The following is a 23,101-nucleotide window of genomic DNA, read 5'->3' on the forward strand; positions in this document are numbered from 1 at the left end:
CACAATCACTATTCTCTCTCAGTGAGGACAAGGTGATCACATGAATCTTTCCCTATGAGAGACTATGAGATGCAAGTTAACTGTGTGGCAGCAACAGTCAGCCTTGCGTGCTCCTTTACTGATTAGGTGCTTGCAGATTTAGGGTAAAATTTTGAGAAAGCTGAACAGACCAAAATCTTCAGTATATGCTGCATTTCTCACCACTCTGCCCTTAGACCTGCAGTTCTGTCCTCTTTCTTGCTCTGGCTTATTTGTCCACCTCTTCTCTGTGGCAAATCCAAGAGATCAATCTATTAGAAGATAATACCTTTCTTTTTTGTTGGATTTCTCTTTGTGTTTCAGCAGCGATGAGCTGCTGCATAAGCTCAAACCATCTTGGATACATTCAACTCTATCACATCCCACAGACTGGAAGATCCCATAATGCAAAAAGCCTGAAAACGCATTATTCTGAAATCAAAGACTTTACTGCCAAACTGAAAGAAATAATGAAATAATGAACTAGGCTGACATAAATTACACCTTCTTTCCAAGAACTGTAATTAAGTATCTGAATTACAGACCCTGTAAGTATGGCTAAAGGAAAAGCTGAATTGGAACAGAGAGTTATGGGCCATGTGTTGTTATTTCAGCAGCCAGCACTGGATCAGTGCTATGCCTGGATCATTTTTATATCCCACTCCTGTTATACTCCTATGGGACTCATATTAAACCAATTCTACACCTAGGGCAGGTGCAGAGGAGCAGCCTAAAAAAAAAAAACAAATCAAATCAAAAACATTCTAAGAAACATGTAAAAGCAGATTTTAGGAAGCAGTAATCTCAATTCATGGAGCCTCAAAAAAGCTGTAACTATATAACGTAAGGCTGCTCTGTCTCAAAGCATTTCAATGGCATCCCAGATAAAACAGTATTGATCCAGAATGTTTTCTAAACTTGGGCCTACAACTCTTGAATAGTCTGCAATAAAAACCAACTCCATCTTCACAGAATAACTGATACTTCACCTGGAAGGTACGGACAGAGGTCAACAGATCCAAACACTATTCAAAGCAAGACTTTACTTCAGGTTTAAACCAGGTGCACGAGGCTTTGATTCTGAAAAATCACAAGGATGGAGATTCCACCAAGTTTCTGGAAAATCTCCTCCACTGATTAATCACACTCACTAAGAGCAACTTATTCTTTATATGCAAATGGGATTTCCACTTATATTGCCTTTCCACTTATATTGCTAACCATCTCATTTCCCTCAGCTGAAATTACTGCCATTTGTCAGCATTTCTTGCAATGGCAGGCTCGAGGCTGTCAAAGGCACCCTCACAAGTGCTGAAGAGAAGGAATAATGACATCCTCCAGCATGCTGCCTATGCCATTTCTAATGCTCACTCTGAAAAGCCCTTTTGCTTATCCTTTGACAAGGTGACTTACTGAGAAGTACATAATGAGAAGCCCATTCACAGCTGCTGTTTGAAAGATTTTGAAAAACAAAGCTAATTAACTTGATGCTTTTACAGTGCTTTTGCACCAGCAGTTGTATTATGAATCAAGTAAAGCCAGGTATCTAAGCAAATACAGGAAGTGGTATAGAAATGCTTTTTCTCTACTTTTACAGACGTAATACGCAAATCTCCCACATCTCCTTTCTCTGCAGAACACAGAGAAAACTATCCATGTTTGACAACTGCCTATTTAAGAACCGAAGTGGGGAAAACACACAGAGAGCAATGAAAATTATGGGTCTGAATAAGGTAAGAGGAAGAGCAATAGGAAAAATTAAAGACCTCAGTGCAATTTGTGGCACTGAGTCCAAATTACATTCATCCCTCTGTGCCAAGTATTTGTCTGCTACTGTTGGGCTCTATGCAAATCCTTCATCAGTGGCTTCTGTGAGTCCCAACACTTTTTCCCTCTCCCCTAACTAGGTGCTTACATACGTTGGTAGAATTTGGTTCCATTTGAGTAAGACTTGTTTCTTTCTAGCCCCAACACATGTCCCCTCTAGACATCACAGAGAACACATTTAAATATTTGAAACTGAAATTTTAAAATGCTAAATTTTTTACTGCCAAAATTCAAAGCCACTGCTCACATTATTTGCACAGCAGGAAAGTTTTGATGCCAGGATAGACAGTGGAAAAGCTTTTTCAATATCATATACTGAAGTTCAGAAAAAATGATCAAGCTCCACATCTTCCCACGTCATCACAGCTGGCAGCTCTTGCTCTGCCTTTTTCGATAAATGCAGGATGGCCATCCATTGGCTACAAGAACAGTAAGCCCTGCAGATGGAAAAGCATATAGGTATCAAAAAGGGCTACTATGAGTTGCTACTGGCACCAGTCATTATGGAACTAAGGAAAAAATAGAAATCAAAACCAAATGTTTTCAGATGGACTTCTGAACTTCATTTTCCCCTCACTGCCCTGAAAAGCTGCTTCTTACCAACAAGGAATGGAAACTGCTACACTTCCCATAAAACACAAGTTACCACCATGTTGCAAATAAATGGTCAGTTATTTTAAATGAGGTGGTATAGTTAATTCCTTATATGGAAATAAAAAGATTAAAAATATTTGAAATGCTCTGGCTTCCTCTTATCCTACAGATCTTCCAGAGGGCCTACTAATAAGTCTCAAGACTGACATATAATCCCTTTTGGTCATTACACAAGAAGTCCTCAGAACAAAAGCCTGAATTGCCCTATTTTACCCTAAAAGTTATGTTCAAGCTGTAAAAAATGTCAGTGATCTGCCACTGGAAATGTTGGATCCTCATTTTGACACTGGCAGGGTACTCCTTTGTGTATCTTAAACAAGCAGTTCCCTCAGTGACTGAACCACTGAGGAGGCCTCTCCCCCAGTGTTACCACACTTTTTAAGTTTTAAGGACACTGAGCAAGACATCTCCACCCTTTCACTGGGAGGCACAGAGGACAGACACAGCAGTTTAGGGGTGACAGTAACCAGCTAAATCACACTGGGACAAATTTTCAAGACACCACCATACTGTGCTCTGTTTTATCAATGAGAGTTAAGATACATTTAGAATGCAATACTGATTCCAGTCTTCCAAAGAATGCACTGCATTTGTCACAAAGCAACACAGGTTACAATAAATAAATTAATCAATCTAGAGCCATTTAACTTCACGATGTTGAAATACATCCTGAACTATTTTCACTTCCTTCATTGCTTCAGCTACAGTAAAATCAATCCCTTTTTATCAGCACTGAATCCTAACAGGATTGATAGCTCAGTCAAAGGAGCTCTAAATGCCACCAATACCACCAACCTGAGAGGCCATGTATCTTTCAGAAACAAACCAACATATTCTAGAACAATAAAATCTTCTGTGAACACTTCATTTCAGTCAGATGAATTTAGAAGGAGGAATTATTAAATGCTCCTATGCAGCAGTAATAGTGAAGGTAGTATGTGTAATGGAAGAATAAAACATATTCTACTCACTATAACGTTTCACAGCAAACACTAATCTAATAATTAATTACTTGAACTCCACAATATATGTGACTTGTCTTTTCAGAAAAGTATTCCTAGTATCTCAATTTATAAGAGACAAAAACCAGCTCTTCCTGTAACTTAAAATTCTATAAGGAAAATTCAATTACACACAACACTGGATGTTAGAAATATATTTCTTATAGATTCAGCAAAGGAAACCACTATTAATTACAGTGAAATGCATTGCTCATATTCCTTTTTCCAACATCAGAGGAAATTCTGCATGAGTTGTCTTTACGGCTTCCCAGCTACTGCATAATTTTCTCAAATATCAGCGACTGTAACCATTTCACTCTTGCACAGATCGGTAAGCTCACCCTTATATTAAAATTTCTCTTCAGCGCATAGGAAAGCTACAAACAGTCAGCAAAAAAACTGTCGACAAAGAACAGATTTGTGCTTCCTTTCCAAGCCACAAAATGCAGAAGTTTAGGAGCCGCTTTTTCCCCCCAACCATTTTAATGAAACCTTAAACTTTGCGTAACTAGAAAAAGCTCTGTGCAGTTGTTGCCATAGGGATGGTGAACTCTTAAAGGAATACACAAAGCACAAAGTTCTACTGTAACACTGCCTTTCATTTCTCAATTAATTTGGAATTGTTCAACTTTACCATTACATGATAAGCAAAGCTGAACAAAAGCATCTAGAATACTAGTTTGTTTCAAAACCTAAGACTTCTCATTGTGCACATCTTTAAGCCCATTCCAGATGGATATTTGGAAACTGAACTGGGCAGAATGCATTCCAAAGACTCCACACCAAATGAAATAAATGAAACTGTTTTACAACCACACAAGAGCTTAGATATGTGCCAACTTAGAGAGTAAAAGCCATGAAATACTGCAGCATTTTTTTAAAAAATCCCAGAAATATACTGTTAGGTACACATGACTGAAGGAAGCCCACCTTAGCAGATTGATACCTGAATACAAAGAAACGTCATATCAGCTCTCAATTATTCAACAGTGTACCAATATGTACAGTGTACCAATATGCAGAACTACAAAATTTAAAAGCAAAGCATCACAAAATTTTAACTAACTAGTCCAAGTAAAGGCAAATACTTGTCTTCTCCCCACCCCTCCCACTACCTCACAAGCATTTCTAACGTGAGACTGACAACTGAAGCAGACATCTAAAATTATAAAAAAATTCAACCAAAAAATAAATTAAAGAATTGAATTTTAGTGTGCAGGACATTTGACAAGCAATAGGAGAGCCCAAGTTTCAGGACAAAGAATGAAAGCATTTTTATGCTTTCTTTCCCAAGGGGACCCACAGCTACATAAGAAAGAATTCTAAAGAAAATGCATATTATCTTCTGAAAACTTAAATATGCTCTTCAGATCTTCCAATTTCTTATAATATCTACTAAAAAACCGTGAATTTCATTTCTTGTAAGACTTTTTGTTGCTTTCACCTTCTAAAATAAAGGTTGAATGAAATGCAGGAATGAACTACACCAATGTGGTTGAAGATGGAAGCAACTATCTCAGCATTACATACATTCCAAGTGGACAGCATAAAAAAGCAGAGGATATCTTGATTTCACTGTTCTTCAATTTTCTAATGATCCATGGTAGTTCAGTTTATGTAAAGAATACTAAATTTTACACAGAACTGTCAAGACAGGTTTTATAGACATTTTGACAACATAAATATATCAGAGCAAAATCCATAATTATCCTTTTCTCCCTTCCACAGCCAAACTGTGCTAATAAAAGCTGTATCTATGTGAAGAGTATCTTGCCAGCACAGTACAACTGTACCTAGAATACACAGATTAAGCTATAGTTTCACAACACTTTTTCCACTGCAGTACCAGCTTAAGCAGTCCTCATTCCTCAGCTGTGCTGGCACAACTGTTTGTGCAGCTGAGCAGTGAGGCCAGGCAGGGAATCGATCCAGGTTAAAAATAATATTTTTTCTGATGGTAAATTCCACAATCTGCTTTGCTGCAAAGCCACCTGGCACATTAACTAGTTACACTAGCACAACTGAGGGGCAAGGCAGGAATAAGAAGCTAAGGTCAGGGCAGCCCATGCTAGTGCTGACATGGAAAGAAATGCTCATGAAACTACTCTTGGTCCTTAAATGTTTTGGCATTCCCTGATTAAGTGCATTATCCAGCTAGTGCAGAATAAAAGGGAATACTAACTACTACCTCACAAGGATGTTAAAAAAGGAGGAAAAAAAGGTTTCCACCTACTTTGCAAGAAATTCTGTGCAAGGACTACAAGAAATTCTCTTAGAAACTCATTTAAAACAGAACCCCCCATCCCCCTGCCACCACAACTTCCTGTCTGTGGAAGAAGTGTATCTTATCATTTGCTGTTCCTTTCACTAGTTCACACACAAAACTTGATCCTGGATCTCTATCCTACAAAGGGGCAAAATGTAACTGCACTTGTTCTCTTAACAAATCCCAGGCAATGGAAAAGGAGGGCAAAATGAACCATGGACTATGATGGTAACAACTGTTTACAGCACCTTTGGAAGCAAATTTCTGTGCTCTGATACAGTAACAAGACTACAATCACACAACTCATCTCACAATATTGGCCATCCTGTGTGTGAAGGCTACACGCGAGCTCCTTGGTAAGATTTTAAGCTTCAGCAGCAATAGGATAAGACTTTCTGTTAGTGATCTACTTTACTCCAAGTTTATTCAAAAAGTTGCCTACAAAGCCATGAAGAAGGATGAAAACCCTTGTTGGCTCTGTTGATACAAGCACTTTCTCTCTTGGGTAGGAGTTATTGGCATACAAATACTCAGGTTTACACCTCCATGGATGAAGCTTCCTCACAGAAGCTGTTTTGCATCATGTCAGCACAGCATGGAGCCACACTCCACACACACGGGGGGCACACGTGTCTCGACCACATTCAAAAGAGGCATCCCTGGCACACAATCTGCTACTTTCTGCTGGTTACAGCGCCATTTCTGAGAGTATTGCAGTTAATATTGGAAAAAAGTATGCTTTTACTTTTTCTTAAAAGGAAAAAACCACTAATTCCTGGAACATTCTATTATTTTATTTTATATCTGAATCACATACACATACTTCACACTTAGGCAAGTCCTGAATATGAATCAGAAAAGTCAATAAATTAAATGTATCATTCCAAATATTTAAACTTAAAATATATCAGCTATATCCAGCTTTTGTAACTTCTTTCTATGCATTTGCTTCAAAGCATTCATGAGACATTTTTAACACTATTAACTTAGAGAATAAGGAATACATCTTTTTTCCATCTGTTAACTTCAGATGTTTATCATCAGATTCAATTCAAAGTACAGTTCAGAATTTTTGATAGGAAACACTGTAGTTGAAGAATAAGCCTTATAATACTGATTTGGAAGAAATTTAAACGCCAAGTACACACTGTACTCTTTCCAGCCATGGCTGGGCAGGGTACTTTTCAGAGATAGGTCATGAGGAACAGGCCTTGTTTAGTATTTTGATTCTTTATTTACCTCCCAACAGATACTACAATATGGAAAACCAGTAACAGTAATATATGAAAGCCTGCTGACTCTGGACTACTTTTATTTTATTTTTTTTTTTAACAAAACCAAAAACAAACCTCAAGCAAGAACCACTATAGTGTCAAACACCGACACAGGCTTAATTAAGTTTAAGACTGAATTCCCCTCTCAGCTGAACACAACTTAGCACAGAATGGGTCAGGTTGGAAGGGACCACAGGGGGTCACCTGGGCCAACCTCCCGGCTCAGACAGGATCATCCCAGAGCACAGGGCACAGGATTGCATCCAGATGGTTCTTGGTATCGCCAGGAAGGAGACTCCACAGCCTCTCTGGGCAATCCATTCCAGGGTTCAGTCACCCTCACAGTAAAGTTCTTCCTCATGTTCAGGTGGAACTTCCTATACATCAGTTTCTGCCCTTTGCCACTTGCTCTGTTGCTTATCCCCCCCAGGAGTTAAGGTTGTGCACTTCCAAACCTATTCAAATAAAACCTAGTCAGAAGCATGCACTTCTTCAGCAATTAAGAGACGCAAAAGAATGATAAGCAGTGCATTGGTCAGACCTTGCCCAAATGACTCCAAACATCTTGTGGTACAACTACAGTAGCCCATTTCATGAAGGAAACACCACACTGAAGTTTTGAGAGTAGTCTGGCTTCTCATCTGGTCTGAACACACCTCTTCAGGGGTCAGGTTGCACTGCACTACTGCTACAGTATAAATTCCTATAAAATCATGGTCAAACTGTAGTCTGTGGGAGCCCACAAACATACTTCATTTAGGTAACTGCTCTAGAACCTTACCTGGTCTTGTATTACTCCGATAGTGTCATGAATTTTGATATGACCAAATACATCAGCCAACACAAGTACTACCTGTTTATCTTGCACAAAAAGTAAACTGTTTATTTAAAAATGCACTTACGTCTTACAAACATCTTACTGTACCATTATGGTAACACAGATGGGCCTAAACTAATCCACGCCTTTTCAGAAGATCCTACAATAAGTAGCTGAGCAAACAACAGCAGCCTGCTGTCACTCAATGGGGCTCCTTTCTATACCCCACTCCAGAGCTCTTCTGGCAAGTGTCCTGCACCACATCTTGTTGTGCAAGTTACCTTCAGTGAAGTTTCTTCATCTATTTATCATTTACCAGTCATTTTTCTGCACCCTCACACCTCCAAGCCAGCCTGGCTCTACAGGTTGCTGCTGCCACCTGCCGGAAGAGCTTGACTCTCCTTTCTCTACCACAAAAAACTTCTCTGGATCTTCTGCTCGCTGGACACTTGCAAAGGGGAAGTCCATTTGCTAAGGGATCAGGAAGCGATTATCTGGCAGGTAAGGGGCAGCCTGAATTTGTCTGTAGTAAATGGAGCTGGTTAAGAGGTACCTGAGAAATGCCAACACAAGCCCACGTGTAGGGGAAGATAAACTCTGTCTGTTAACAGGAGGGAATTGTTAGTCTGGCACTGTATCATTTCCAGTGACAGGAACAAGAAGAATGACTGCTGAACCCTCAAAGCCAACTAGCATGTTGATAGTTATAAATAAAGCCCACCTACTGTTATCATCAACAAGACTAATCACATTGCTTACAGAAACCATAAAAAGTTGGTTCCTCAAGTCCACCATTTTCATACACACATTTAATGCCAGTTGGGCCTTTGAAAATCTTAGCTGACTTGAGGTACCTTCTAGAATTCTTGGCCTTGTATCCCTTTGCAATGAAAATATAGTCTGAAGTTCTGAATTAATACAAAGTAAAGATCACACATATTTAATTTCAAGCTTTCAATGAATCTCCAAGGAGTTGAAACAAACTACTCCATTGTTACCAATTGTGCTAATACATATCAGTCTGGTAAAAGAACAGAAAACCAATTCATCTGTTCACTAAAGCCCTTCAAATTTGAATTAAGTCTCCTGAAGTTACAAGGGAACAAGGGCATGAAGCATGAACAAAGTAACTGAGTTGTACAGGTATCTGGTAGTTCATAAAGAGAACAACTTCCACCACGGTGCCATGGTGATGCATTAGCTTAAACTGGTACTTCTTCACTCAGTTGTGAGAACCCTTCAGAACACCGAACATTCAGTTGGGTAGTTTTACATTTTTAACTTTATGACAAATATAATTTTAAATTATCTTTAGTCAGCATGAAGCTGACTGGACTGAACTTCAGTACTGGGCAGCACCATGCAGCTCATTGCAAAACCACTGGAGTTGGCAGAGTGTTTCTTCTCCTACTTACTCCTGTCGCTTCTTCATGCACATCCTAGCAGTGAACAAAAAAATATTTTCAGAGACCAACACTTTAATTACCCTTATATCCCTTTTAATCTAATCTCTTATCTGTTAAAGAGCAATCTTGTCACAGTCAGCAAGACCAAACCAGGTAAAGATGTAGTGTGAAATAGGTCTGGCACTGTAGGCTGGAAGAAAATGTTTAAAACAGGCATAGAAAGAGCAGAGTGCAGATTCCCTTGTAAAAAACTCAGGTAAATGAAGAAAGGAGGAGAAAGGTCCTGAGAAAAAAAAACACAAATGAGAAAAAAAAATCTTACATAGCAGACACCCAGTTTAAACTGCAGATCTTTGGAGAGGCACAGATGAGCCAATAATGCCTACTAGAAACACGCTTTGACTACTCTGTTGAATTCCTTTACTTAATATATTGATATAAATCCCAGCAAGTATTGCATAAAACGACAACATTCTCAATATAAAAGTCCATATGCCTGCCTACAATGACTTACTGATCCAGTTCTTGGCAATTACATCTGCTCTTGAAAGATAAGTTTTACTGGCTGCTCTGATAAAACTTTTACCTACCTCAAAATATAAGACACTAACATAATAAGACTCAAAGCTCAGGCTCTTCCCGTCTAATTCCAATAACTTTCAAACATCTGAAATTCCATTCTCCAAGTCCAAGCTGCCAAGAGAAAACTCCGACCTACATGAAGCTGTGTGATGCATTTTGCACGTAGGGGATAATAAAAACTAGAAAACCCCTTCTTTTTGTCAAGGAAAAAAGTAAGCACACATGATCCTAACCAAGAAAAGAGGAATAAAAAATTCAGAACAGATTATCAGATAACACTTCCTCATGCACACACAGACTCCTGTTCCTCACTCGTTATCTGCTCAAATAAAAGCAAATGCCTCCTTTTTATGCATGACATTAAAGGTAAAAACCATATACCTGAAAGCTATATACTACTCCCTTAACAGAGCAAAGATACTTATAATACCTCTATCCCAACAGCTGAAGAAAAATGAAAGATATAAAAAAACTTCTCCCTTATGAACATCTGTGCCTTAAAAAAAAAAAAACAGTTAAAATACTGGTGTCAAGAAACTACCAATTCTTTCACTCATTTAAAAAGTGAAGAAATTCAATGAAGAGATTCAATGAATTATTTAAGCCTAATTAAAAACCAGTTTGTTCAGAATATCCAGGCAGATAATTAGGTTATTCAGCTTTTCAAAGCAAATGGTCTATTGTATGTCTTTACACCAGTCACACAGACCATACTGCTTTTTGCTCAAGAGCAACTTCAATTCAAATGTTTCATCACAGATAATAACCATTTCAACATACTCATAACTACACTTCAATCCAGAAAACAAAGTCAGTACACTAAAATGTATACAAGGCACAGTGTAAATTTTTATCAAACTGAAAGGCAGAAGTGAAAGAAAATCATGTTTTTTGCTAAGGTAAAAATTTTGATTGCAGAGAAAATGATTGGCCAATACAATCAGTCATATGCTTCTCTTATTTGAACGAAATATAAAGCAGATTTGTTCTAGCAGAGGCGAAGAGTTTTGGTTATATTAAGGATTTGGGGACATCTCCACCCAGGAGTTTATTCATAGGGGTCATCTTTTGAAAACAGTGAGCTCAAAGGTACAATGAATAGATACATTTGATGATGAGAACACTGAGCGCAAAGGTACAGTAATAACCCAACATACAATTAAAAGATACACTTGCTGATGGAATAGAACAGATCTTCAGTTTTGCACATTGCTGTACTTCATTTCACCCACATTTTCCTGAGAAAATGACTACAATTATTAAAGAAAATTCCTTTAATATTTTTCTTGCTAGGCTTCTAATCCAAAATAAACTCTCCTTATTTCATTTTGCCACACTTTAAAGCTTTTGCAATTACATGTGAAACTGGGACAGTAGGACAATCCTCAAGGAAGCATTAAATGCAACTCTTTCACTCTCCTCTGGCATGACCACTAACACCTTGTCCTGCACACCCCAAAATGGTGAAATCACTTCTTGTTAACTTCCACTCCATAGAGCTGGGTAGGTGGAAAGAGGCTACCGGGCAAAGAATATCCACCCACACTTTGGAAGTACACCGATCATTTTGCAAACATTTGCACCTTTCACAGTATAATGACATCACCTGTCACGGAAGAGTCAAACGTGTTCCTACTGTCAGACACCCGGGTAGTGCTCAGAAAGCCCCGAGGTCCCACTTCCCACAGAAACAGATGCCAGCAGAAGGAAAGCTCTGAAGCACCTGGGCCAGGGAATAAGTAGTTCAATAACTAAGCAGCCAAGTCTCAACTTCTGACTTCCCTCCTGTTCCCTAATGATAAACCAAATAATGAACTAAAGGGCAACTTCTTCTTCCTTCCCATTTATGCTGTGTGACTCACCTTGAGAAACATCTCCGTTTACTTCATGAACTTGAGATTAGATTTAATTTCCCAGCAACTCCCATGGTATTCTCTCCTGATCAAGGAGCACGGAGGATTGTGTCTCACACACACTTCTGGGCTCAATGAATACTTTCCTTTACTTCTGGGCTGGCTCAGTATTTTCTTTTCCATTCTTTACAAAAAAACCAATTTCTTTAATTGATGGGAGAGGTGCCACTGGTAAACCCAGCGTTTCCAATACTTACTGGAAGCCAGACTGGCAAAAAAAATAAATTCCTTTTTCATCTTAATCAAGGACTTGACTTGTTTACCAATATATCATTTACTTACAATATTTTAATGACAGTAAGGCCGAGTATTTCAGCCACTCCTTAAAATGCTGCTCCAAAACAATTGAATACTGCCACTGTAATTGCCCTGTTCCCAGGCATGCATTCCCCCTCTCCCTCCCCTCCTGTGAGTGCCCACTTCTGGCACTCATTGGATTCTGCAGCAAGCCAGTTCATGGAGCAAAAGCAGGACAGGGAATAATGTCGTGTCAATTTTCTGCTAGTTTAGCCTTGAGTCAGATGAATGCCAGGGTGAACACAGGGAAAGAAGCAAAGCCAACTCACTCTGATTTACAAATCACACCCTTAACATTTCCTAAGGACAATCAAGGCTCTACTCAACACTAAATCAGACTTTTCTGCTTTTACATTACCTTAGCACTAGAATAAACATTGAAAAAGTTAAAAAACTAGCCTGATCACTCAAAGCTGCTTCTGGCAGCTGTTACAAACAAGAAACAATGTAGGATAAGAGGAAGAAGGAAACATACAAGTTCTAGAGAGGCAATACAAAGGGTAAATAAGAGCAAACCACTTCCTTCAATTGGTAGCAGCTATAATTGGAAACAACTCTGTCAAAACACAGCACCTGAACTGAAAGGCAGTGGAGAAGTTTCAGAAAGATTGGTAGGACACCACCAAGAGAGAACCTCCCACCAAGAGTTAGGGAAGAAAAGACCTTTCATTATTTAACACAGTACCATATGCAAAAAAAAGGTCACAGATCTCCCCTCTTCTGACAATTCTCTCCTCTAAAAGGGCAATTGAGACCCTTGGATACAAAGGGTGTCCATATTAGGAAGAGACTCGCAGCTGGGCTGCCATAGTTTTAGGCTAACAGAGCTTTACTTTGTATCTGCAGTTATCTTCACCTGTGAAACTGCCCTGGCAGAAATCCCTGGGGTAATGGTGGAGGACTTCTGACAGCTGCCAGGAAAAAGGGGGAAAGAAAGGGTGAAGTGTGCTCATGGAAAACTAGTTGTTGTTTTCTCTTTTTTCTCTATTAGTTCCCAAACCAACACATATAAGGACAAACCCAAGATCACCACTGCAATATTTGGGAGGAAGCCTCTAGTTTCCACTTGTTTTCTGCCAAATTCACAGTAGTAGTAGACAAAAATAAACAAAAATCCATCCATTAACTGGGAAAAAAACCTTCCACCAACACCAAGATGAGGTAACAGACACTGATAGGCATGAGTCAAATAGACATACTCATGGTGGTGCCCATACAACTTGGTTTTACTGTTGTTTTTCTTGATGCACAAGTAGAGAAAAGCACCAGATATCTAAGCAGCTATTCCTCCAGCTCCCAGTTAGCTTCCCATACTTACATTCTTCTAGAATAAGGTACAGATTTCGCATCAAGGAACTGATAATATGTTATTTTTAAAATTCTCTTTTTTTTCTAGGTTTCCCACGTTTCCCTATGGACTGTCTTCCAGGAAGACAAGAGTGCTAGTTGTTCTCCATCCTTTTGTTAAGGAAAGGTAAATGTAATCACTGCACTCGCTGGTATGTAAGGGACTAATGGCACTGATCCTTTTCTCTGCTTTTTATTCCACACAGGACTGGGGGGGAAGGAGATTAACAAGGCAATGGGAGAGGAAAGCCAGGAAGAACTGCAGTATCTCCAGCATCCACAGCTTCTCAGTACCTATTGTTTCCTGCTGTTAGAACCCTTAAAAGATGATCACTAGCCCTTTTACAAAATAACCTCTACTTTTTTCCACTCTGAAACCAAAAATCCTTACAAGAGGCCTGACAACAGATACATACTAACAAGAAACTAGCTACTCACAAAGAAAAAAATTAACTAAGTAACCTGCTCTGAAAAGGGAGGACAAGGAAAAGTAACAGGAAGGATGAGAAAGAATAGAAAAGACACCTCGTGGCAGCAGACGAGTAAAGAGCTTTTAGCCTTGTAAGGTCTTCCGCTTTGTCACATCTCTTGGGAAGAAGAGAGTCCCACAGCAGCAGTAAGTTTTACAGAAGACTAAAATTCACATTAAAAAATCCAGAGGACTTGGAACTAAAATTTTGTCCTTGTGTGATCCTTATTCCAGGCCTTCTCTGTAAACTGTAGACAGAGAAGCAGAAGAAAAGTGCAGAAAAAAACCACTTCTACACGGATTTTGACTTTCCACGGTATTTTCTGGATATTGTCTGGATGTATTTTCTGGATATTGATATCAGCTAGAAAGCCTTTGATTAAGAAAAGAAAAAGTACGTACAATTAAGAAGAACTGTTAAATCCCAATGTCTGTCTTCTAACCAGAGATACAGTCAGATATTGTGTATTTTCAGGAAACTAAAGAGCTGAGAACCCATTTTATAAAAATTAATAATAAACAAGTGCATGGTGAAAAAGTAACTCTGTTAGTCTGGATAGCCCTTCACAGCTTTAACATACTAATACATTTCTTGCATTTGCAACTAAGATAAGAGTCCTGTTAATAGAAGTAGACCGACTTTTGAAAGATAAAATGAACAGTGTCACACAGATAAAGCAGCAAAGGATTCGTAACTATTTGGCTCTGTATTTCACAAGAATTCCATTTTTCACTCATCCTAAATTTTCTAATGCTTGTACTGCAAAAATAATAAGCCATTGGTTACAGGTAGGCGTAACTTAAAAATGCAGATGGGGACTTTTCAAAGGAACTGGCAAGAACCAAGGTATAAAAAAAATACCTCATACTTTAATTTTGTGATACCACCACCATTTCCCCCCCAAAATAAACAGCAAACTAAGTACTATTCCTTTCAATTACATAGTTTCATTCTCACAAGAAGTTCAGAAAGGATGATAAAGGAGTGACAATAAATTCTTAAGTTCACAAGGCAAACAAAGCTGCACTGCTAGGCGTCTCCCAAACCAATTTAAAATCCCAGTCAATCCATATATAGCAGAAAACAAAGATACAACAGTCAGAGAAGGTGGCAATAGTAAGACATAAAATGAGAAAGGGCTTTTGAGACCAGTGAATTCTGACAGTCTGCACAGTCACTGCAGGCATTCTGCAGCATTCATTGATATGACAGTGTAAGGTGATGACTTGCCCTTATCACAAACAGGCAGCAGCTTGAAGTCACACAGACAATGCTGAAATACTCTTTTGTCCAAGACTCTTAAAAACTTCAAATATGAAGACAATTTTTTTAAACTAACAAGATCCCATGCTAGTGTAACTCTGAATATTTTTCTAGATGAAGTTTTCCTCTCAGTATAAACTATATTATGTTGAGGCAAGTTGCAGGTCTCAATCTCATTTGCGTTGGCAAGAATTTCCCCACTCACTGATGGGGAGTGGAAAAACCATCGCAGAGAGCTGCCCCTGGCTCTGCACTGAAGAAACATAAGCTTCACTTTGGCCTGTTCTTTTGGCCACTTTCAACAGGAAGGAAGCCTGTGGCTCCATCAACTCTGCTAACTCCATTAGGTGGGTCTTTGACTTTAAGATACACTCTTGTCCCAGCAAAACTACTGGCAACCAAAACCCATAAGAGATCAAACAAAACCAATATAATAAACACAACCAAGAAAACAAGAAGAAATAATAGCCTAAGCTTCAGCTTGAAGAAGTTGTTGGTATCTCCCAGCCTAGATTTTCAACATGCAGGCCAGATTAGTAACTACTGCTGAGTTCCAAAGTCCATTCAAAATCTGCAACTGAAAGAAAGAGAACACCTACACACTAGTTTTCATTTACTCATCTTTACATGAAGCTTTGTATTCATTCGTATATTTGAATAGCAGATTATAATTTAAGAGATTAAATTATATTAAGAGGTTAGTTTTGTCTTATAACCATTAAAGGTTACAAAAGGCTCCAACTCCAGGCCACAAATAATGCTCCCTTGTAGTTCTCAGGTGAAACATAAACATCATTACAAAACATCTGTTTTGCTATCCTATTTTAACCACATTTTTCCTCGAGAGTCAACAAGTGCTACACCTTATCTCTCAATCTTTCTCTCTCTCCATAGTTTACATAACTCATTGCACTTATACTCACCTATCAGCCACACTTCCACAAGTTTCAGTGGGACCTGAATTTCCTACTGACTGCAAAACTGGACTACAGCATTTAAACATCAGAAAACCTTAGAAAAAACTCTGCCTTATTGACAAAGAGAAAACTGCTAGGATTCTTGCAGGCACCATCACTTACAGCTAATTAAAGTACAGCTGTTGAAAGCATTTAAGACTTCTTGATTATGTCCAAATAAGAGGAGAAAAATTCCTGTTATTGCCTTTCATCCAGGTGGGTCACTAGTGAAGACTTTACACTGTGGCAGAATCCACATACATGGGTTCTGTGGTGAAGTTCAACTAATTAAGTTAGTTCTACTTTTTGAAGGGCTGGCTTTTAATTTACACCATTTCAGTATTTCAGTTGGTGACTCTGTGAACAGCTGCAGTGCCACAGTGCCTAGGGATGACTCCTTGAACTGGTCTTCCTGCTTCTCTGTCACAGAACCACTCTCAAGCCTACAGTTTCACAAGTGGCTTTCATCACCCACAATACCAGCTTAATTAACTCTTATTTCTTCTATAGATCTATTCTTCTGGTTTTTCTAACATATCTCAGTTTTGCAGAGAAACCTATGTATGGGCTGATACTAAAACCACCTCAGTGAACTCAGAGGAAAGGATGGAAACCCATGCCCTGTCACTGATGTGGCACAGAACAACCCCCTCAGGGTGAAGTTACAGGAGGCTACCAGCCTGATGCAGCAGTTCCTCAGCACCCAGGGTTAGTCTCAGTCCATGAGATCACCAAAGTTAAACAGCAATCTGGTTCATTCTCTAACCACCCATACAGAAACTGCCCTGGCTCACAGACAGATGAGACCAGAACAAGGGACCAGCTGCTCGTGTCAGTGAAAGCAATCTTCCCTGTTCAGTCACAGCAAAATATCAATGGCCCCTGATGCTCATGAACACCTGTGTTCTCCCATTTTTTGCTCTAAAGCTCCTATCTCAAAGCCATTTTGTTATGTTACTTCAAGAGTAACTCATGCTTGCAGAATACTGACAAAATAGCAAAAGCATTCCTTTCATGGCACCAAAGGCATATTTCTGTATCAATAAACCAAAACTACTCACTCAACATTGCAGCTCTTCCAGAAAAATAGCACCATTCTGTGCACATAACTGCACTACACCAGCAATCTCCATGTGCACATTCTGCATTATGGAAGGATGACACACTCCCATCCACCCAAAATCATGCAGCCATGCTGGTACCTTCCCCAGCTTTGACAAGACCAATATCATCAGGACAGTGAAGATATCACATTGGCAAACTGATGCTTTCCCTCCACAGTATATGTATGAAAGCACTACTGGCAGACGCTGGATTTTCATTTTGGTCTGGAAACCACAGGGGTTTTCAGCCCCATGTAGGGGAAAAGAAGAAACAAATAATGGGTATTTTCTCTGAACCTTGCTGCTTAACACATCACCTGCTAAAGAGTCTCTTTCCAAAAGACTGGAAAGAACAGGAATTTCCAAAATCCAAATGACCATTTTCACCTGCTGCTCACAATTAATTTTATTCTCCTTCCCCAGCTGATGTGGAGGAGGAACAAAAAAAAGTGTTGCACTTTGCACAGGGAAAAGAAAGATCAAAATGGGCTTCTCAGAGAGGCACAAAAACTGATCATTCAGCAACCTTTTCACACAGATGGTCATACTAAATTTTAACTCAGATACAGAACAAATTTAAATACATTATTTAAGAAATTGCTTGTGGTTAAATTTTCCTTGTATTCAACTCATTTCCCAAAGAAATAAAAAGTTCTCATTCTGAGTGAAGCCCCTAGTGTGTCACAGATGTGACCCACTCTGACAACCCTCAACTCTCGGCATTGATACGCCGACCTCAACCCCAAGCAGCTACCAATGAATACAAGAAGCTAGTCAGGGTCTAACTCAAGTAATTTCATAACTCTTCCAGGAATTTCTCAGACAGATATTAAAACTCATGTGAAAACATCACTAAATGAATTACAGCTATCAAAGACAGTTTTAATTAAATTCTAAAGGCTGGAACAATTTTAAAATTACTAGAGAACTAACAGGCCTAATAAATGAAAGATAAAAATACTTTGCTCAATGTTTTAGTCTAATCCAATGTATTTACCTAGGTAAACAAATTTATTATTCATGGGATGGCAAACTCTTCTAGGACTGACTTATTTAATAAATATTTATACACTGCCTTGCACCAAAGGGCCTACTCCAGGTTAAATTCTAGTCAACACAATATAATAATCTCGTATTGGCAGTTATTACAGTAAGACAGTTTTAAATACACAACTTTGTGCACACAAAATAATCTTATCGCCATTTACCAAAGACAAGAGTAGTACCTAAAAAAAAAAAAAGAGAACAAGACACCAGATTTTTTACTGCTTTGTACTTATCAACCTAAAATGCCTTTTTAAGCACACTTCTGCTGAGCCCCTGGAGATTGTCTGTTTCTAGGGTTAAGGCTGTTAGACTTAAGAAAGCTCTAAGGAAGATAACCTACCATTCCTGTGAAAAACAAATGCTTGTTCAACAAATGGAAAGTTGCAGTTTGAACCAGCTGGATGAACAGAAAGAAATCCAAGTACAGAACTCAAGACCTTATTTTTCTCTATCATTCTCTCAGGAAAGCCTAAATGAAGCAAGGGCAAACTTTGCAATGATAATCTGAAGAAGAGACAAAATGGGAACGAAATGACAAGTGCTGAATGGGTCTCTTAAGAAAAATATCCAACAAAAATTAGAACAAAAAAGAATGACAAAGTGAAGTATAAACAAGAGGGCACTAATGCTTCAGCTATAAATATAGATCAGTATCCCTAGGCAAGGTAAATGGAGAGGATATGAATGACCAGATTTCCTCTTTTCTAGCTCATCTACAAACATGAGAGGATGGCAGTAAAGTGATTGGAGGAGATAAATTCTGCATGGCACAGATTTTTCAAGGAGTAAAGAAAAAACCAACAGAAAAAAAACTACGAATGCTGTAAAAAGACCAGAGAGTACTGCAAAAAGAGATGTGTAGCACAGCACGGACACTGGGAGGGGAGACTTAAGTTCTCAAGAGTTAAAACACAACATGAATTGACAAAAGATACAATTACAGACCACACTGTACAACTAAAATATTTCTTTGTGTCCTTTTTTCCCCCATATATAGGTGAAACAATTTTTTTCTACCTGGGGAAATCAGGCTTAGTACTTACACATGGAAAGACTCTTCTGCATTTCTACCCTTCTTTACAAAACAGCAATCGACTTCCAGAACCCAAACAGCTACAAGAAAAGAGATGATTTATCTGAATGTCCATGTCACTCACAGCTTCTGAGGCATCAGATCAGTAACTAAGGTCTATAGCATAGCTACATTTTGAAACTTATTCTATTTTTTTTTTAGTTACTTTACTAAACCTGTCTCATTTACTGTGTTAAAAAAGACATTCTGAGAACACACTGATAAACAGATGGACTGGCAAGAGATATTTACACACAGTGCAAGTTCCTTTGAAAAATGCATTCTAAAGCCCCAGCTCTGGCAGCCTCTAAGAGTTACTCCCTAAACATATTTATGCTTGATCTTTCTACAAGTCACTTATGAAAACACCTGATAATAGGAAAGCATATTCTTCAACAATAAAGACAGGCTGCAGCAAATAAAATTAAAAGGTTGCTGTTAAAGAATATTTCCCATCTGCCAGTGATTTCTTATCCATTTCTACTGGCATTATAGACAAAATAGAAGTGTACCAGGCAAATACTTATTTCATGACTCAAAAAACTCCATGAAATCTTTAGTCTGTAATAAACCTATATTAAAAAGCAAATAAAAATTACAGGCTTACTGAAACTATTTGATACTACTGTGGCTCACCTTCACAAATCCATCAGTTAGACCTGGGAGTACATCACATGGAACACTGCATGCAACAGCCCACAGAGACAGGACTGAATTATAGACCAGCGTGCAACCAACATATAAGTCACATTATCTAAAGAAACTGTAACTATACATGATGTAACAATACAACAATGGTTTTGATGGTGTATTTTGAGAAAAACACGAATGTCTTATGCACTTACGTAACTCCTCCCTCACTCATGCACATGCTTGCCCTGTGCTGCCTCACACACAGTGTCAGTCTGGGCACTCCTGCTGAATCAGCCCCACACACACACAAGAGCACGCACAGCTCAAGAGGCTCGAAAATGAGTGGAAGCAACAATATCACCAAATCTTTTTTTTGTTGTTGTTGTTTTTACTGGGTTTTTTTTTTTCCAGTCTTCGTCTTCTTAAGAAGCTATTTGAATGTGATTTTTGCTCAGGGTGCTGTTCCAAAAACAGCAAAAGTAATACAGTTTCCCACAGATTTTCTCTCAGCCTCAGCCATGCCCCTGTGTTCCAATTAGTCACATTCCACCTCTATCCCAGATGCCGATTATCTTACCACTCTCCTCTAAACACCGGCCACAGCATACTTAACCTCTCCTGTCCTCTCACTACTGACTGAAGAAGAGAGTGAAACACTTCATTTCTCCTTCTTACCCCCCAGACAACTGGCAGCTAAGTACAGGGAGCTGCTAAATTCATGCAAAACTTTCCCCTTAAGAGATGATCTTAATGAAGCCATCAACTTTAACAAGCTTAACATTTGTTCAACATTATTACAATTTAAAATCTTTCACACATTGGCTCTTGGCTAATTTCTCTGCTGAAATTTTGATGAGCTCAAAATTTACTGAAACATAAGATTAAATGAAATATGATACTTTTGATATTTGCGACTTTAGAAAAGCAAATTAAAGACAGTTTATATACTACACAAATACAGAAAACCAGCAACTATTTCTTTAAAAAAACCCCACAGAAAATAGGTGCATCTCAACATTTTATCCACAAGAGAACAGCTGACTTTGAACTCCCAAACTGCAAAAATTTATTTTCTAGTATGTCCAATTAACTAAGGCTTCTTAAAGAAATTGCATTTATGTGTTTTGTTTGTCCTTTTAATAACGATTTGCACCCTCTGATCATTTTCAAGCACATTTTAAAAGACATGAAATCTCACAGATAAGAAAGGTTCTACAAATTCTGTGAAAATTGGCAGTTTTGCAGAAAAAAGTACCTTGAATTCATGCTTTCAATGAGAGCAAAAGCAGGTGGAATTCTGCCTTCTCCATTGGCAGCCCCAGGAGACCAGGCAGCCAGCACCACATAGCCCTGGATTTGATTAATTTTGGAACAAGCATAAGACACTTTGCATTTAAGTGGAAATCTACCTTAAGTTAATCATCAAAGCAGTGAGCATATAAAGTGGCTTTGTCCCATTTTTGGCAAATTCTAGCAAACCTACCAATATCATGACTAATAGGTGCACAGTCCTAGTTGCTTGGGTGATCTTTTTTAAAAGCTCATATATACAACCAACAGTTTTCTTCTGCCATGGAGTATTCCTAAGTTAATGCTTTTTAAACACTAAAGGGAGCACCAGGCTTAAATCCATGCTGAAACACAGATTTTGAAATAATGGAAAAATTAAATTCTGTTCATAGTACAACCAGGATCTGAATGAGTTTTAAACCACTCATCACTAAAGACAGCGAAATCTGATCTTCATCTGTGCTCAGAATAGAAAAGAGCTACACATTTTGCGTATTGCTACAAAAATTGATTCCACAGAGCATTTTTCTAAGAGTAGAATGCATATTTCAAACAAACAAACAAAAAAGTATTTTTCTGGTAAAATTCTCTGCCTAGGTATTAACTTCCAGTTTATTTAGCACATTGCCAAATTATGCTTGACTTCTTGCAACCAGAAAAAAAAAATCGAATACATTCTAAAAATAATAACAATTTAACTACACCTTAACTGCACCTATGGCAACAAGACTATCTTAAGTGGTGCCATTCATTCAGCAACAGTTATGCTCCAAGAATATGGGATACTACACACAAATCCCACAGATCTTTTCACTTGTGTCAAGCTATTCCGTTTGGTTTCACTATAATCCGATTACTCCCAATTAAGGAACAGCAGCCGAAAGGAGCATAACAGAAACCAGAAAACTCAGTAAAAGTCTGTAGAGTGTTTGCAGTAATTTCTTGACTGAGAGCTGTACTTGCTGATCAATTCAATAAAAATAAATCCCTAATTTTATTATATTTAGGATAAAGGTCTACAGAAACTTCTGTCAGGGAAAGCACCAATACTAGGTCAGTGATTTTTTGGTAAGCATTCTCAAGAGAGGCTGAAACTGAAACAACTATTATACTGAAAAAACCCTGATGGCATTGAATAGTTTATAAAAAAAGTATTATCCAATTCTACATCTGACAGCTTCCTTGCTTTCACAGTTATATTTAAATATGTGGAATCCAAACCAGACCAGGTTGCTAAGCAGGGTTCAAGATGCCTTAGAGCATCCAGCAGCATTTCTCTTCCTTGAAACAGAAAGCACACACTTGCCCAATTGAGATAACCCACTACACCAATGAAGTGAGAAAAACCCAGCTTGAATCACTGTATACAGTTGCGGTAAAAAAGTTACCTTTAATGTCAAACATTTAAATATTTGAGTTTTGAATACAGCTTTTAAAAAAATCCAGTTCTGAATCACTGGAATTTTTGTTCTGTTTTCTGTAAAAGCACCAACAGTAACAGGGTTCAGCATTCCGCTTGCAGCAGTTCACAAAAGACCAGCCTGATCCCGCAGTCCTAAACTTACAGTCATTTCAGAAACTTGAGGTCACGTCTGACCAACTTATTTCTTCCAGTGTTTCCAACCATGGAGATCATGATAAGGAGGCAGCACTTGCAACAGGATGAACAGTAACACAGTTTTATGTTTCAAAGTGCACTCTCACAAAGAAAGTTTGCCAATAGCTCTTTAAGCTGCCTAGCAAAAAAAAAAAAAAAAAAAAAAAAAAAAAAAAAAAAAAAAAAATTTGTTGAGAATAATCTCTTCCACAGATGACAAGTTTAATTCTACAAAGACTCAAAAAAACATACCAGTTACCTATAACAC

At 38.3% G+C, this 23,101-nt stretch overlaps 1 protein-coding gene across 2 annotated transcripts in view; it reads right to left on the bottom strand.

Annotated features, from left to right (window-relative positions):
- The window catches only part of TAB2 (TGF-beta activated kinase 1 (MAP3K7) binding protein 2), a 61,197-nt gene that overhangs the window by 35,656 nt on the left and 2,440 nt on the right, over positions 1-23,101 (bottom strand). The window contains exon 1 of one of the 2 annotated variants that reach the window (XM_066178875.1): positions 19,285-19,321. The exons of the other annotated variant lie outside the window; for it this stretch is intronic. The gene's annotated coding sequence lies outside the window, so the exon portion shown is untranslated. Of the gene's footprint in view, positions 1-19,284; positions 19,322-23,101 lie in introns of those variants that run through there. 2 annotated transcript variants of the gene reach the window in all.

Source organism: Chamaea fasciata, unplaced genomic scaffold, assembly GCF_029207755.1.
Source record: "Chamaea fasciata isolate MVZ Bird 193981 ecotype frontalis unplaced genomic scaffold, bChaFas1.0.hap1 SCAF_3, whole genome shotgun sequence".
NCBI lineage: Eukaryota > Metazoa > Chordata > Aves > Passeriformes > Sylviidae > Chamaea > Chamaea fasciata.